The sequence below is a fragment of the Panulirus ornatus genome, chromosome 25 (assembly GCF_036320965.1).
Source record: "Panulirus ornatus isolate Po-2019 chromosome 25, ASM3632096v1, whole genome shotgun sequence".
Lineage (NCBI taxonomy): Eukaryota > Metazoa > Arthropoda > Malacostraca > Decapoda > Palinuridae > Panulirus > Panulirus ornatus.
This window is the reverse complement of record NC_092248.1, coordinates 6,845,587-6,860,650: the sequence shown is the minus strand read 5'-3', so window position 1 is coordinate 6,860,650 and position 15,064 is coordinate 6,845,587. Positions and strand designations below refer to the sequence as shown.

The window sequence follows — 15,064 nt, the reverse complement described above, 5'->3', positions numbered from 1 at the left end:
CGCCACACAGCCTCCACCAGGTCTGGCTGGATACATACATACCCAAAGACGTAGCAGCGGTTTTCGAAGGTGGGATCCGCGAACGCTTAATGACGATATTCTTCTGCGCTCTATTACTTTTCGGGACATTCACGTAATCGTAGATACAAAGTTATCAAACACATAAAAATCAGAGCAGAAAATTCTGCTTTTATATTAACATATGGATTTTATTATTAAAACTAACCCTTGGTCAAGGTTCCAAAGATTCTTTTTCTTTTCACATTAAGTTCTGCGGGCTCAGAAAGTCTGAAAAAATATGTGCTTTAAATTTTAGCACCTGCCTCTCAGCCTTAAACTAACAGGGCTGACTTTAATCATTCCTCAAGAACTGCGATTCAAAATCACTTGTATGAGTTATATATATATATATATATATATATATATATATATATATATATATATATATATATATATATATTCATATTTGATCGCCGTTTCCCGCGTTAGCGCCAGGAACAGACGAACAAAGACCGCATTCACTTACATCCATTCTCTAGCTGTCATGTGTCATGCAGCGAAACCACAGGCATTTCCATGGTTTAACCCGAACGCTTTACATGCCTTGCTTAAGTTCACTGACAGCTCGACAACCCCAGTAGACCATATCTTTCCAATTCACTCTATCCCGTGCACGCCTTTCACCCTCCTATATCATAACTCCGTGAAACATGTTGTGAAGCATGTAGAGAAAAATTACGTTAAATAAAATCATCTGAACTACTAAATTGTTATATCACGCGGAAAATGGCGTATAGTATGAAAGAAAGAAATACTGGAAAAGATTTGTAATGTATCATTCAGAAGCCAACAACGAGGACTAATGGGCCAAATGCACTCGGTTCCTTAAACATGAAACATCTGAGCTAAATAATTCGAACACTATTGTGTTACAAATATACATTTAAATACAAGGAACACACACAAAAAACCTCATCAGAGCGCCATTACATAATCCATAACAAAAACTATTACTTTACTCATCCCAGAACACAATTCTGTATTATAGATATACAGTTAAATTCACGGATCACGAAAACACACTGAGGAGTGCCCCCTCAAAATACAAATCCATAACAAAATCATGACTTTATCTCCAATAACTTGACCACCGTCGGAAACCAATCGTGTGTGGGTCATTTGGGAACCAAAATCCGAACCCACTCTGTATGGGTAATCCGTTAATACGAGAGCCACGTCATTTATGTGTTAACTAGTCATGGCGAACCAATTACTTCGTTGATGCTGTTACCACTGTTGCAGCTCGACGACGAAAACCAGAGAAAATCAAATATAAAGAACCAGAGGAGCTTCATAAAATTTTTTTTTTTTTTTTTTTTTTTTTTTTTTTTTTTCCAAAAGAAGGAACAGAGAATTGGGCCAGGTGAGGGTATTCCCTCAAAGGCCCAGTCCTCTGTTCTTAACGCTACCTCGCTAATGCGGGAAATGGCGAATAGTTTGAAAGAAAAAGAAAAAAAAAAAATATATATATATATATATATATATATATATATATATATATATATATATATATATATATATATATATATATATATATATATTTTCTCGTAAGGTATAAATCTCATATTCGCATAAACTGCCGAAGAAAACTACAAACTAAACATCTTACCTGATTTCCCATAAGACCTCCAAAACCTCCTATGTCGTATTATCCAAGTATTTCGTCAGTTTCGTTTTAACGTCATTGGCGCAACAAGGTCTCCCCCCCGAAACTTTCACTTCCCCATCGATCGTAAATTGCACTTCTAATACGAATAAGCCATCTTACTGCTCCTTACCAAAAAATAGTCACGGCTATATATACATATACAACCCCATATTTGAACAATTTAAACTACTTCGCGAGCGCGACGCGTTCCATGCGCTTCTCTTCACTGCCTCTCACATCTATCCACCATTTTCCTTGAACGCTATGGCACGTTATACACCCAGAACTCCTTACGTTCTACTGCAAAAAGGTTTGCAACGGCCAGGGGTCAATGGCGAACGCAGGAAATGAACAGATCTACAACGAACGACTCGAAAGTTCCAATGAAGGTCTTCGTTTGCCAAAGAGGAAAAACAGAAGGTACCTGTGCACGAACCCCAAGCGCCCCCTCAGACGTGCACGAACCCCAGGCGCCCCCTCCGATGTGCACGAAACCTAGGCGCCCCATCCGATGTACACGAACCCCAGGCGCCCCTCCGATGTGCACGAACCCCAGGCGCCCCTTCCGATATGCACGAAACCTAGGCGCCCCCTCCGATGTGCACGTACCCCAGGCGCCCCCTCCGATGTGCACGAACCCCAGGCGCCCCCTCCGAAGACTTCATTGGTATCCCCCCCGAGAGCCACTCGTGGATCCAATCTTCACCGCCCGTGTCCTGGTGTTCTTACGTCGGGGGGGTGGTCTGGTCTGTCACCCCTCAGCCGCGCACGTCTTCGTTCCGTTTCAGCGAGGTCGTGTGGATCCTCTGTGTGACCGGAGAACTCTCCGTCCCAATTATATCCTCAAATTCCTTATCGGGACACGCCCGGCGGTGGCATGATCATCATCCCCCTAAATAAAAATGTAATCCACCTGTCGCTTTAACGCTAACCGCTGGTTAAGAGGAGACGAGAATGAACATTACCTGGTTTCCCCAACTCATGAAATGGTGGAGGGGAGAGAGAGAGAGTTCCTGCTCCCTCTTGCTCCCTCCCATTATCTGACCAGCCACGGTGACACGCCAATAATTTCATCCGGTTACAAACTTCCACAACTTTATTGGCACATTTGTCGTGGCTGTCCGATCCGGAATCAAAACGATGAGACCAGCTGTAAAACCGAAGAAAGATGGTTTCACAAACTTGCGGCAATGTTGAGGCGTCGGCTGCATCTGGAAGGTAAAGGCTAACCCAACCAACGCTCAACACTCTACGGATAATCTACTTCATACTGGAACCGGTTGGTCTGTCACACATTAGAATAATCCAGATTGATGATCGTTTCTGGCCATAAGTTAGGAAAACCGACTTGATAAGATAGCCTACAAAAACCTAGCAAAAAACTACATAATACCGAGAAGCGATACGAGCTATTTATACGCTACATTCACTTAATTCAGTTGAACACAACTAGGATCATTTACGTTACGAGATATGTTTCATTCTATTCATCTATGGCAGATTAGGATCACTTACGTTAACGAGCTATTAGGGCCATTCACGTCACGAGCTGTTTCATTCTATTCATCTATGGCATAGAAGGATCATTTAAATCACGGGCTACGTTTCATTCTATTCAAGGACGCATGAGAGGTTTCAATCTATATACCTGGTTTCAATTCAACATGGTCTCATTTATGTAACGTACTTTGATTTCCATTATTCTAGTAAATGGTTTCATTTAAGTTATTGTTTCTTTTAGGTTACGCAGTCTAATTTGGTAACGTTGGCGGTAAGAATAGTCTATTTAATGAGCTCTGAATTTTCAAATGTATCCATTTGTGACCACTACCTGATACGCTACATCAAGGCTCTTATATACATTACGATAACAGATGTTCATCCTTTCCTAAGCAATGTTTATCCTTACCAAATAAACACACAGCACAACTGCACGCTAAAAGTAATACCTTGCTCTCTTTGCAACATCCTGATAATTAATGCACCATAGTTAGGTTAAGTTACGAGGGCCTTTAACAGACTCAAATGCAAACGCTGTAAGGCAAATGAACCGTCGATAAACTAGACAGAGGAGACTAGATTAAAAAAGGAAAAAAAAATATCACATATTGGAATGAAACATCAACAGGCGAGAGGTCATAGTCATAACCCCGGAAAATCTACGTATATGTTGTGGTAAAATGAGGGAGCTTACTCTTTCGTCTGAAGAGCTTATACACAGAGACTATAATGGGTTTAAAGTGAACATAACTACATACTCTCATTCGTTCATTTCAAATAATATAAAAGCAACCAACCATACACCATGCTTATGTATTCTATATACATGATGTACATGTATTCTTCCTCTTTTGCCAATTTGCATAAACTTCATGAACCATCGGAATTAGGGAGGTGAAAAATAAAAGTGGATTTCCACAAATTCTTGGGAAAGGCTCATGTCTGATAAACATGTGTATTAAATGTGTACATCAGCAGCACTGTAAAGACTGGTGCACCCACAAACCAGCATGTAATCGCTGTTAAGTACATCGTAAAAGTTTACGGACGGCAACCAGATTGCTAGATGGTTTGTGTTCATGAATGTCTGCTGTTAGCATGACAAATGCACTTAAACAAGGTTTGAACTAGAATAGTTTTAAATCAGGTACAAAATTGAAATTCACACACACACGCACACCTGATTCTTCCAACAAATGATAGGAATAAGTAGTTTAACCAAATAAGTCCCTCTTGTTATGTTGATAAATCTCAACTACCCAGTGGCCATAAATTACCTACCTTTCAAACGCAGGGGATGTGGTAAGAGAAGCGTGTCAGCTGCTTCCGTCTGTGTTATTTTCCGTTTCATGCACAAAAAAAACACGCCGTGTTTGTCTTCAAATACCTCACAAGCAATTTTTGAATGAACCGTTTTTTGGCGAAGTGGCAGAGCCTTCGCTGACGAATTTATGTCACCCCACCGATACCTCCACAGCGTTTCGGTAAACAAACACGCCTATCTGCATCCCAACAGCTGGGACGCTATCTCAGCTGTGCAGATTCCGTTCACGGTAGCAACCTGGCCCAGCTCTCATGGCACGAACACTACTCGATTCCCCAGGTGACAGAGGAACATCGATGGCAAGCAAAGGCTACGGGGCTCCTAGAGTACGGCATTTCACTGACCAATTACGGCTTGAAACACACACACACACACACACACATAATCGTATTATGTTTTCAAAAGGCGGTTCCTCCCATCAGTTCACATTCGATAACCAAACGGAACTTGGACGATACTTGCGACCTGATAATGAACGGGCAACGCGAATTGACACTCGATCTGGAAAAACTAAGGTCGAGAGGAAACAATCACATGGTGGAGGGGGCCAGCGTCGCCGGCGAGCATCCACTCCCTCCAACAGATCAAACGACACTGAGGCGCGTGGCTCGAGAGAGCCTCGACCTATGCTAGCTAGCTTGCCTACCTAATACCACCGCCTTAAGTTAGGTCCACCACTCCAGCCGCCAGCGCTGGCACAACCTAACATGCATTTCAACTTACTACATCAGCACATATTTAGTTTACACTTCGTGCTATATAAATACATAAATGACCGATGTAAGGCGAGGTGCTGAGAGTTTGGCGTGGACCTTCCATGCTTGCGGGGTTGGGCTACGGGGGAATGGATCAACGGTGTTGGAAATTGATTCCCACAATGCCACGATGCCTCCAAATACGATATCCGTGCGCTTTGCAAATCGCTCTTCACAGAAGACGAAGGTTCGTTCGGGTGGAAAGCGAAGGGAATGGAAGTTGAAAAGACACACATAAGGAAAAATCAGGTTTTGGAGCAAGACATGGCCGGAGACTCAGGTAGTGCGGACTCATTGTGTGGAATGGAGAGAAAGGTGTGATATTAGGCTCACATGATGATGGATGGCGTGGGCGAGAGCATAAGATGTGGGAATATCAATGAAGGGATAAGTGGTCTGGAAGGTTGTCTGACTGCCAGTGTGTCGGTCCAAGATTCGTATTTGCGATATTCGGGCGTGATGTGTTTAGAATGATTGTAATTGTTACGTATGCGTCGGGTAATGACAGAGAGGGAGAGATCATAGGTACCCACTCGAGAGAATCTGAAAGCGCAAGGGGGTGGGTGGGGAATAGACAGTGATGGATGAAATAAATAGACGGGCAGGTGACACGGGAGAAAGTGATAGATAACGGATCACGTGTAATCGACAAAGCTTAATAAAAAAAAAATAGATAAAAATACGTGGATTATGCATGTGCGACAGCTGAGATAAACGTTGTAAAGGCATATTTTCGAAAAATGATTATTTTGAAAAAATACATATGGTACCGAGACGCAAGAGAGGATGGTTGAGAGTGGCATGTATCAAACAGAAAAAGAAACAGTGATAGAAGAGAAGTTGAGGAATCAAACTGTACAACATAACTCTCAAGTTCCTTAAAAAGCGGATAAGTTTAAGATGATAAAGACGCAAAAAAAAAGAGAAAAATATGAAAAATAAAAACTTTAAAAGTATGCTTAAGTATTGACTTCTAAAAAATATGAAAAATAAACACATTAAAGGTATGCCGAAGTATTGATTTCTGGATGAAATAACCACCAAATAGTCGACAGACATTCAACCCAACATATTATTATTATTATCATCATGCTCATTATACAACCCCAGGTCCACACGGCGGGAACAGGGTAAAACAAATTACTATGAAAAGCGTAGTCCCCCCCTCGACTCTGTGCTCTTTACCACCCGTCCAGTGTACACACGATACAGCCTCGCTGAATGTGGTGGCTTCTTGCTCGTAGTGTTACCCCTTGAATAATAAATGAGCACCGGTGCTATACAGGCTCTGCCTAAGCTTATTCCAGAGTAATGAGAGGTAATCCGACCCTCTACCGGATAGGCCTAGATCCTGTTCATACGGGGGATGATTATACGCGCCTCTAACTCAGGCTCTGAGACAGCAAAAGGTTGGAAGAACGTGGAGTTTATCCTCAATAACTATATCAAGAAAATGTATATTTCGCCTGAATGAGTATAAAACAAGACTAGAGTTCACTTGTACGTAAGAATCTGAAATTCTTTTACAATTTATATACAGCAATGGTGCGATATATATATATATATATATATATATATATATATATATATATATATATATATATATATAAATCTTAAAATTGTTTACACTGGCCGTAAACAATTAGTAGATCGTTCACATCGTCACCAAACAGCAGTCGCTATCGTTTTCTACACTTCACACACTTAGTACGGTATCTTGGCGGTCTTTGGCTAATTCGACGTTGTGGTCATTCCAACGATCTTTCACATAGAAAAAAAATGAATATCACGGGATGGTCTATAGCTATAGACACTGTTTTTTATTAGCTTGTACCTTCAGACGCCTATATAATACGATGGTACGACCCTGGAGTATGATAAAGTGACCCTTCAACACGACAGTACAACCCTCGAGTATTTTGTTCGTTAGCGTGGCCTTTGACAGGACGTTCTAACATTCAAAATGAGTCGGCCTGGTTAAAACCGAATGGCCAAATGTACTTACGTCATTTTACCCACAAGAATTATGAGACGTCATTTTCAAAAGTTTCTTATATGAGGAAAACGACAGTTTTCACATAAACATGCACTTTTATGTTTAACAACTACCACTTGTGGGTCTTATTCTCGTAACGACCCATTCTCCACGCCTATTCGACAGAAAATAAAAAAGAACTAGCGCTTGCTATGACGTTACTGACACGAACAGAAGATATCATTGGAAATGATTATGCATAGACCCCCAAAAGATCTAATAACCAAGCACCAAAGGATCACAGTCGGGCCCTAGCCACAGCATCATGCAAATATCAATAACTCATCGTAAGCTAACCCTGGAACCATTATAAAAGGACTTAGAATCCATGAAAGACTTTAAATCCTAGCCTAACTTAACCTAAACTCATCTATGCTTAAACCTATCAGTACCTAAGGATGGATGATATGCTGAGGTTTGACTATCCAGCCAAGTTATAGAATAACACAATGATCATGGAAAAACGCCTTTCCACCGCTCTTGCAAGCATCCATTGCAATGTTTATTTCCTATTCTTCTAGACTGGGAACCGAACTTCTGTTATCTATTCTGATGGAATCGTGTATTGTGAATGGACTACAGTTTTTAGAGACACACAACCCTGAGACAGTTGATATATAAAATGTTTGTGCCGATTTTTTTCACCATGTCTTTTTCCAAGTAATCTTCACCACAAATTAAAACTTTCGGCATTCGTTCTTCAGAGGAGAAAAAAAAAATCTCCAATTATTCTTCACGAACTCTTCCTATTTTGAACTTTTCCCCCCGCCAAAGTTCACCCTCGAAGGTGAGGTTATTTCCTTTCTTCCCTCAACTGTTCCACATCTGCCTACGTAAATCTCCCAGCACGACCACTCAAAACATTCATCTTTATTTAGTAGCACTGTTTACTCCTGTCTGTCTTACATCGTTCTCCACCCCTCCCTCACACACTATATATAAGGCTTTACTTGTACCTACTTCCTTAGAGATGCCTCCCTCTTTCAACACCTAGCCATACCCAAAGCCCCATATCTAATCACGGTCAACGTCATTCGCTTTTATCTTTTCCGTGCTACCTCAGTGCATTCCCTTGTTACGCCTGTTTCTCCTGTTTCTAAAACTACCTTGTCCCCCTCCTGCTCCTTTACGAATACAGTCCAGCTCGTGCTGGTCCCAAGCACTTTAAATCAACTTCGGTGGGAAGGTAGATGGCTAAAGTTAATTGGTTGGCCAAATTGGGAAAATCAAGAAAATACCTCACCGATTCATTTCTGTACACTTTTCAACGTGGGCTGAAAGTCCCTAACCAATTAAAACCTGTGCATCATTCAAGATGGGATTTCTTTTTCTATCAATAACGTCTCTACGGCACGTACCAGTGGTTGCAGTTAAACTGTACCAAGGATCATACATCCGAATATATAATCGGGCGTCACTGTGACTCCTCCTCCGTTGTCCGTCTCGGAACACTTCAACTGAAACGAATTTCACGTCGCTCTTGGTTATTTCGTACAGCGAAGCTATGAAACGGATGTGAAATCACAATCACACTGTTTTCCAAGGAGGTGCAGAAAGCAGGTGAGAAATTATAATGGTGCCATCTCAGCCACCACCACGTCCCCACTCCACCCACCTACCACGTCCTCACTCCACCCACCTACCACGTCCTCGCTCCACTCACCTACCTCACTGGTCGCAATGTGGACGTAGGCTTGGCGCGAAGGCGTCGTTCGGATAATTAGATAATCGAGGACGTCTTTACACCCAAATGCCATCAATTACTCTCGTGATTATCCGCAGCTTGTAATTACGGTAACTCTGACCAGCTTGTCGGTAAGAACTGAAATAGATCAGGGTACTTAAACGTTACGTAATCGATTGATGATTTAAATCTTTCCTTCATGCTGCCCCACGAGTCCCTCGCTGTGAGCTTCCGCAGCGCTCGGGAAGCTTGCCAAGTCCAACGGGCGAGACGGAAGGTCAGATATTGTGTTGATGGCGTGTGTGAGCGTATGTTTCCTAGTAGGGTGAGCTTAGGAATACTGAAGAGGAAGTGTTAAGTGATGACTTACAGACGTGTTCAATATGCCAAATAACAATGGATTACATGCAAGGGACAACGCACTGACCTTTTTTATATATATATATACATGGAGTATCGATGGCGTCCTACAAATTTCAACTTGCTATCCGTGTCAACGAAGGCGGGAGGGAGGTACCCCTACAGTTCTGGCCAATCCAGAAGCTCTGAAACGATGGTTCTGTTCGTGTTTGACATCCACTTGCGACCGACCAAGTACAGTTCGTGCTACCCCCACCCACGAACACCTGTGAGGGCGACCTGGCAAAGCACATATTGTTGGGTTCAGGTAGTAGTGACGGCCTGCCAATGCCCTAGGCGCCAGGGGTCAATACAGCCGCTGCCGATACACAAGCCAGAATCCCTTTGGTAAACTTACCGCAACTTCACATAAGGCCACGGGGTGGTGGCGTAACCGAACTACTGCCGTTGCTTTGGCGACAGGCTGATAAGCTTAGCTAAGACTCGTACACCTGGGTAAAGCTTTGCACGTGAGGCGGAGGTTAAGAGGTCTTGGACATGGGTATTGGGATGTTGTGGTCACCCGATATGTCTTGAAGGAGGAGGGTGGAAGCAAGTGAGGGGTGGAGGTGCAGCTGTTGCCGTGACCATCTGTGAGGTTCCGGGGATCAGCTGCAGCGATCCAGAGGGCTCAAGTTGGTCGGGTTTGTTAAGCAGTTGCAACCATCCGGGAACATCTACGTAGATGGCACTGACTGCAAAGCAACTGCTGCTGTCTCTCTGTAGTTTCTTGGAGATGATAATAGCAGAGCAGCTGTTGTTGTTGTTGTCTCTCTAGTTCCTTGGAGATGATTAATGGCAGAGCAGCTGTTGTTGTTGTTGTCTCTCTCTAGTTCCTTGGAGATGATTAATGGCAGAGCAGCTGTTGTTGTCTCAGTAGTATCTGGGAGATGACAATGGTAGAGCAGCTGTTGTTGTCTCTCTGTAGTTTCTGGGAGATGGTTAATAGCAGAGCAGCTGCTGTCTCCTGTAGTTTCTGGGAGATGATTTATGGCAGAGCAGCTGTTGTTGTCTCTCTGTAGTTTCTGGGAGATGATTTATGGCAGAGCAGCTGTTGTTGTCTCTCTGTAGTTTCTGGGAGATGATAATGGCAGAGCAGCTGTTGTTGTCTCAGTAGTATCTGGGAGATGATAATGGTAGAGCAGCTGTTGTTGTCTCTCTGTAGTTTCTGAGAGATGATTAATGGTAGAGCAGCTGTTGTTACAGGTTCTCTTTAGGTCCTGAGTGACGAAGACGATACAGAAAGTAAACAGGCACTGGAAGACACACAAGCCTGTACCGAGTTAACCTGATGATAGAGCTTACTCTTTCATGACCCTCTACCTCATCTATGACAACCAATCGATTGGAAATAATCTATTCTCTTGAATGATTCTTGTCGTTTCCCAAATGCAGAAAGCAATATCTTCTACTTCCCAGCGAATTTCTTGGATAAAGAATATCTCCATACCGGTGTGAAACATCTTACTTTTTGAAGTTGTAGCCCAATATTTTACCCTAAGGATCTCTGAACACTTCGAGCAGAACTTCAATGTCGGTTATCAAACAGTCCCGAGTACCTTGAAAACTTTTATTGCATCGCCTTGAGAGCCTTCGCCTCGGTACAGAGGACAGTTCGACTCCCTTCTATCTTCCCTCGTATGGCTTCCTTCAAAGCTCTTTGGCGGCCCCTTTTCTGGATTCGGTCAAGCCAGCTCTGCTCCCTTTGATGGATATCAAGGTCGTACCGCATATTCGAAAGGGGATATATGGTCTCTCTATTGACCGTCATGGTCAAATGGCCTCTAAGCTTTGTATCAAAAGTTTCCCGGAAAACGTCCAGTTCATATTCGCTTTCTGGCCGGCAGTTATACTGCACCAGGCTGAGCGACAGTCATACTACACTAGACTAAGCGACAGCTACACTGTACGAGACTTTGGATTTCAAGCCGCTAACAGATGACAAGCGCCTACATCTTATTCTTCTTGCGCCACTTGAATAATTCTTTCATATATATACATTTTGTTTTTGTATTTTTGTTTACATCTACAAAACTGCCCCAATTAGCACTTGTCATCATAGAACATCATTTGCCACTTTTGAAATCACTTTGCCAGTTTCCGTCAAAGTCGTTTCAGACATTTCTGTGATCATATTCGGGTATCATCCAACTCATTTTCGGAACAATCAGCAAATTTAGAGACTTAATGTCAGTTTTATATCACTTATTGCAATTCCAGCACCATGAACTATCATTTCACATAATCTTTCATGTGTTATTTTATCGCCGGCCTTTTGAATATCTGAAGGGGTTAAATAAGATACTTTTCTTACATCTTAGTTGTTCAGTGTCACTGAAAAAGTCTAATCCATTTCTATGTTCCCGTCAAAATGTTCAGTTGATCCTGAAGAGCAGTTTTCATCATTTTCCAGAGTACTGAGGCGAGGGCCAATTGAACTATAATTCAGTGCTTTACTAACAACCATTGCCAACGTCCAGTTCTGGGAAAACTACCCCACAAATAATGGTCTATAATTCTACTGTATAGCCTTAACTGCGGATGTGTAAGCTCACGACTCAAGTCTTTCAAACTCCAAGAATGACATGTCCTCTGGCTGTGCAATAGTCATCTTTTATTCCCAATACCTTCACCATACAACCCCGAGAAGCTTGTTGCTCCCATATCAATGGACGAGTTGCAAAACACTATACAGCATCTGGATGTCTTTAAATACCTTTTTCTTCCTCTGCGCTCAAGAAAGAATCACGCGTTTCTAACTCATCTGAAACATCTACAGCATGTAGGTTGGATTTTCATGGCGGTCAAGAGCCAGGGGTCATACATCAGCTACGGTGTACAATAATTTGAACGTCTTTTTCCTTCTACAGTCCACACCAGAGATAAGGTTTGGGTCAGTACTTGAAGCCTTGAAGTCATAAATAAGTCTTCATCTTCTATCAGTTGTTCCACGGTGTCCTGAATCTACACAAACTTTTCTATATTTGCCAAAGCTTTTTTTTATCTGCTCTCTTCTCATCATTTTCCTTCTTAACTGTTCCTTTCTTTTTCTCCCCCCAACCTTTCCTTCGACGATCGAAGTTATCACAAGGTTTGTAATATGTGAAATTGTCATCTTTTCGTAAGGATTTCATTGCCTCCAGCTGCTTGGCGGAAGAATGTATGGAGACACCGATCTTCTCTCTCTTGCAGGAGCTTATCTCTTGCAGTATCTTATCTCTTGCAGGATCTTATCTCTTGCAGGATTCACCGAAGGTCTTGCTTGGGGAGGTGGTGAGGTCGTTCCTTTGTTATTACCCTGACGATGACGAGTCTGGATGGTCGAGCTGGCTGGTAGAGCGAGCACACACACACACACTGGTCAAGTGTGACGACCTGCCTGTTTCAGCTTATCGCACTGTGGCCACCGATGGCCTGCAAGTGTTTGTTGTGGCCTGAACGCGCCGTGGCACCTGCAGCAGAAGATGGTCCATGCGAAATATTCCCCCCCCCCCCCACTATGGAAGGGAGTACTGAAGATCTGTTGCGTCCTGTGTTCCAGCTGCTATTTTCTGTCGCAGTCTTCAGACCTGATGGAAATGATAGATGCGTACCCTCGTTACATATCGTCCATATCAGTCTATCCTTATATCTTCTCCATCTTAATTCTACTTGAAAGAGATAACAGCACAAGCTCATCCCGTCTTGAAGAAGAAAACTAACTTCCATATTCTAATGATTTCTATGGACAATTTTATGGTTTCACTATTCTTCTAGTAACATTATTTAGTACCTTACCACATACAAGCGTAGTCCTCTGCAACGGGTATTTGGCTGGCGAACATTCCGTCTGTATGAAGACAAGGACCTAGAAATAACAAAAAAAAAAAAAAAAATCATTCAGGGAACGATGAAACAAATTCTTATTCGATGTAGATATAGCTCAATTTAAGCATCAATTGTATCATCCTCAATACTAAAGATACAACGCTCCATTCGCTGATTCATTACAGTTTTATTGTCTTTACTCTAAATTTCCAATTTGGTTGAATTAAGTGTAACATCCAACGATATAAACGCTGAGAAAGATATGGCTTCATGCGATTTTCGTTTAATCCGGAAATATTACCATGTGTACCCTAAACCTTCTCCGTTTTCATTAAATCCAACATCCACAAGCGTTTTCTACTACAAACTGATTCAACAAAAGCCTCCATCTTTTTAAAAACGTAAATATAAAAAATATCGCTTCTCATTCATTAAATATTAACAGGACACTAATATACTTACATACTAATCCTTAGATTGATGTACTATGGGTAAGAAAATAGTTGCAAGATATTAAATAGTCTTCACATGAAAAAAAAAACTTTGTTCTCCATTTCTTTTGCAACATGCGTCCCTTCCTCGATTTTCCAAATATCAAAATTTTCAAAAAGTCAAACTTGTAATCATTCAAACACATTGGTAACATATTTATAGTAAAAATTATAATGAAAGCCCGATAACAAGAATTATTCTATCCCTTATTTGGCTACACAGTATTCTTAAAAACTGATTATAAATATTACACTCAAGACAAATTATAATGCCTAAAGTCATAAAATGAAATGAAAATTGGAAAGATGTTCGTTGATGTTTGTTTTTTTCGTCCAACAAGATCCTACTGAAGAGAAAAATATATGACAAAGGGAAAATATAATGAATATGGAGTAAATTCAAGCCATGCATATGTTCGATGGTACAGACAATTGAAAGTTGGGGATGTATCACACGGCAAGTATGGGGTACCCCTACTCATACTGACCTTTAAAAATGGCAAGGTGATAAGAATTAGCCAGAGTTTTTTTTAGGTAAACCTGCAGGATGTCTCACAATGAGATTCACAAGGATATAAATGATTATACATACGTCAAGACATGAAATGGAGTAATCCTGAAACTACAAAGGGAAAAACTTCAACAATAAACAAATTCCTATCCAATGTAAATAAAAAAATCTGGTAAAGTTAAGGGAATTAATTTCAAGGATCGAGCAGGGGAGGCTAAAAAAAATTAATATCTATACTGTTTCTACAACATCAAGAAATCCAACCTCACTTTCTCTATTAGAATGGGTTTGGTTAGAAGTGATAATACCATAAAAAAAAGAAAAAAAACTACCCTTCCAATAATTTCTCCGTGGACTGACGTGGCTCTGACGCGCTGTTCGTTATGTCATTCAACGGCTGAAAATCTGCATCCCAAGTTACTAGAGGGATATGTAATATACACTTACAGCATACGGGCAGTCGACAGGAGGACGATTCTCAAATCTCTACCTCATCCCGATGGCGTTTACCGCAGCCGGCTCTGCAAAGAAAACGCTAAGGTCAAACAAATCAGGATTTATGATACTTTTTTTTTTAAATATAAAATAGCCTTTGCACCGGAGGTTCATGATACTGTTCAACACTCACCGATAAAAATAAACTGGTTAAATTAGGTAAGTGGTTTTTACTAGTTTCATGGAAATTGATTGTTTTGAAATGCAAAATTTTTATACATTAGTTGTTCATGTAAACAGATCTGGAAACCCTCGATGTCCGAACGCGTCATTACTGACATCAGGAATAAAATTTCCTCCCCTGACTTCGGATTCTTATGAAGCATTTCCACCTTATATATATCCCTCCTCCCAT

General features: G+C 41.5%; 1 long non-coding RNA gene across 1 annotated transcript; it reads right to left on the bottom strand.

Moving 5' to 3' along the window:
* Positions 1–10,450: 10,450 nt before the first annotated feature.
* On the bottom strand, positions 10,451–14,850 carry LOC139757139 (uncharacterized). The gene is made up of 3 exons (XR_011714520.1): positions 14,662–14,850; positions 13,183–13,252; positions 10,451–12,974 (listed from the first exon to the last, which is right to left on the bottom strand). It is a non-coding gene; the product is annotated as an uncharacterized lncRNA (long non-coding RNA).
* Positions 14,851–15,064: the final 214 nt, after the last annotated feature.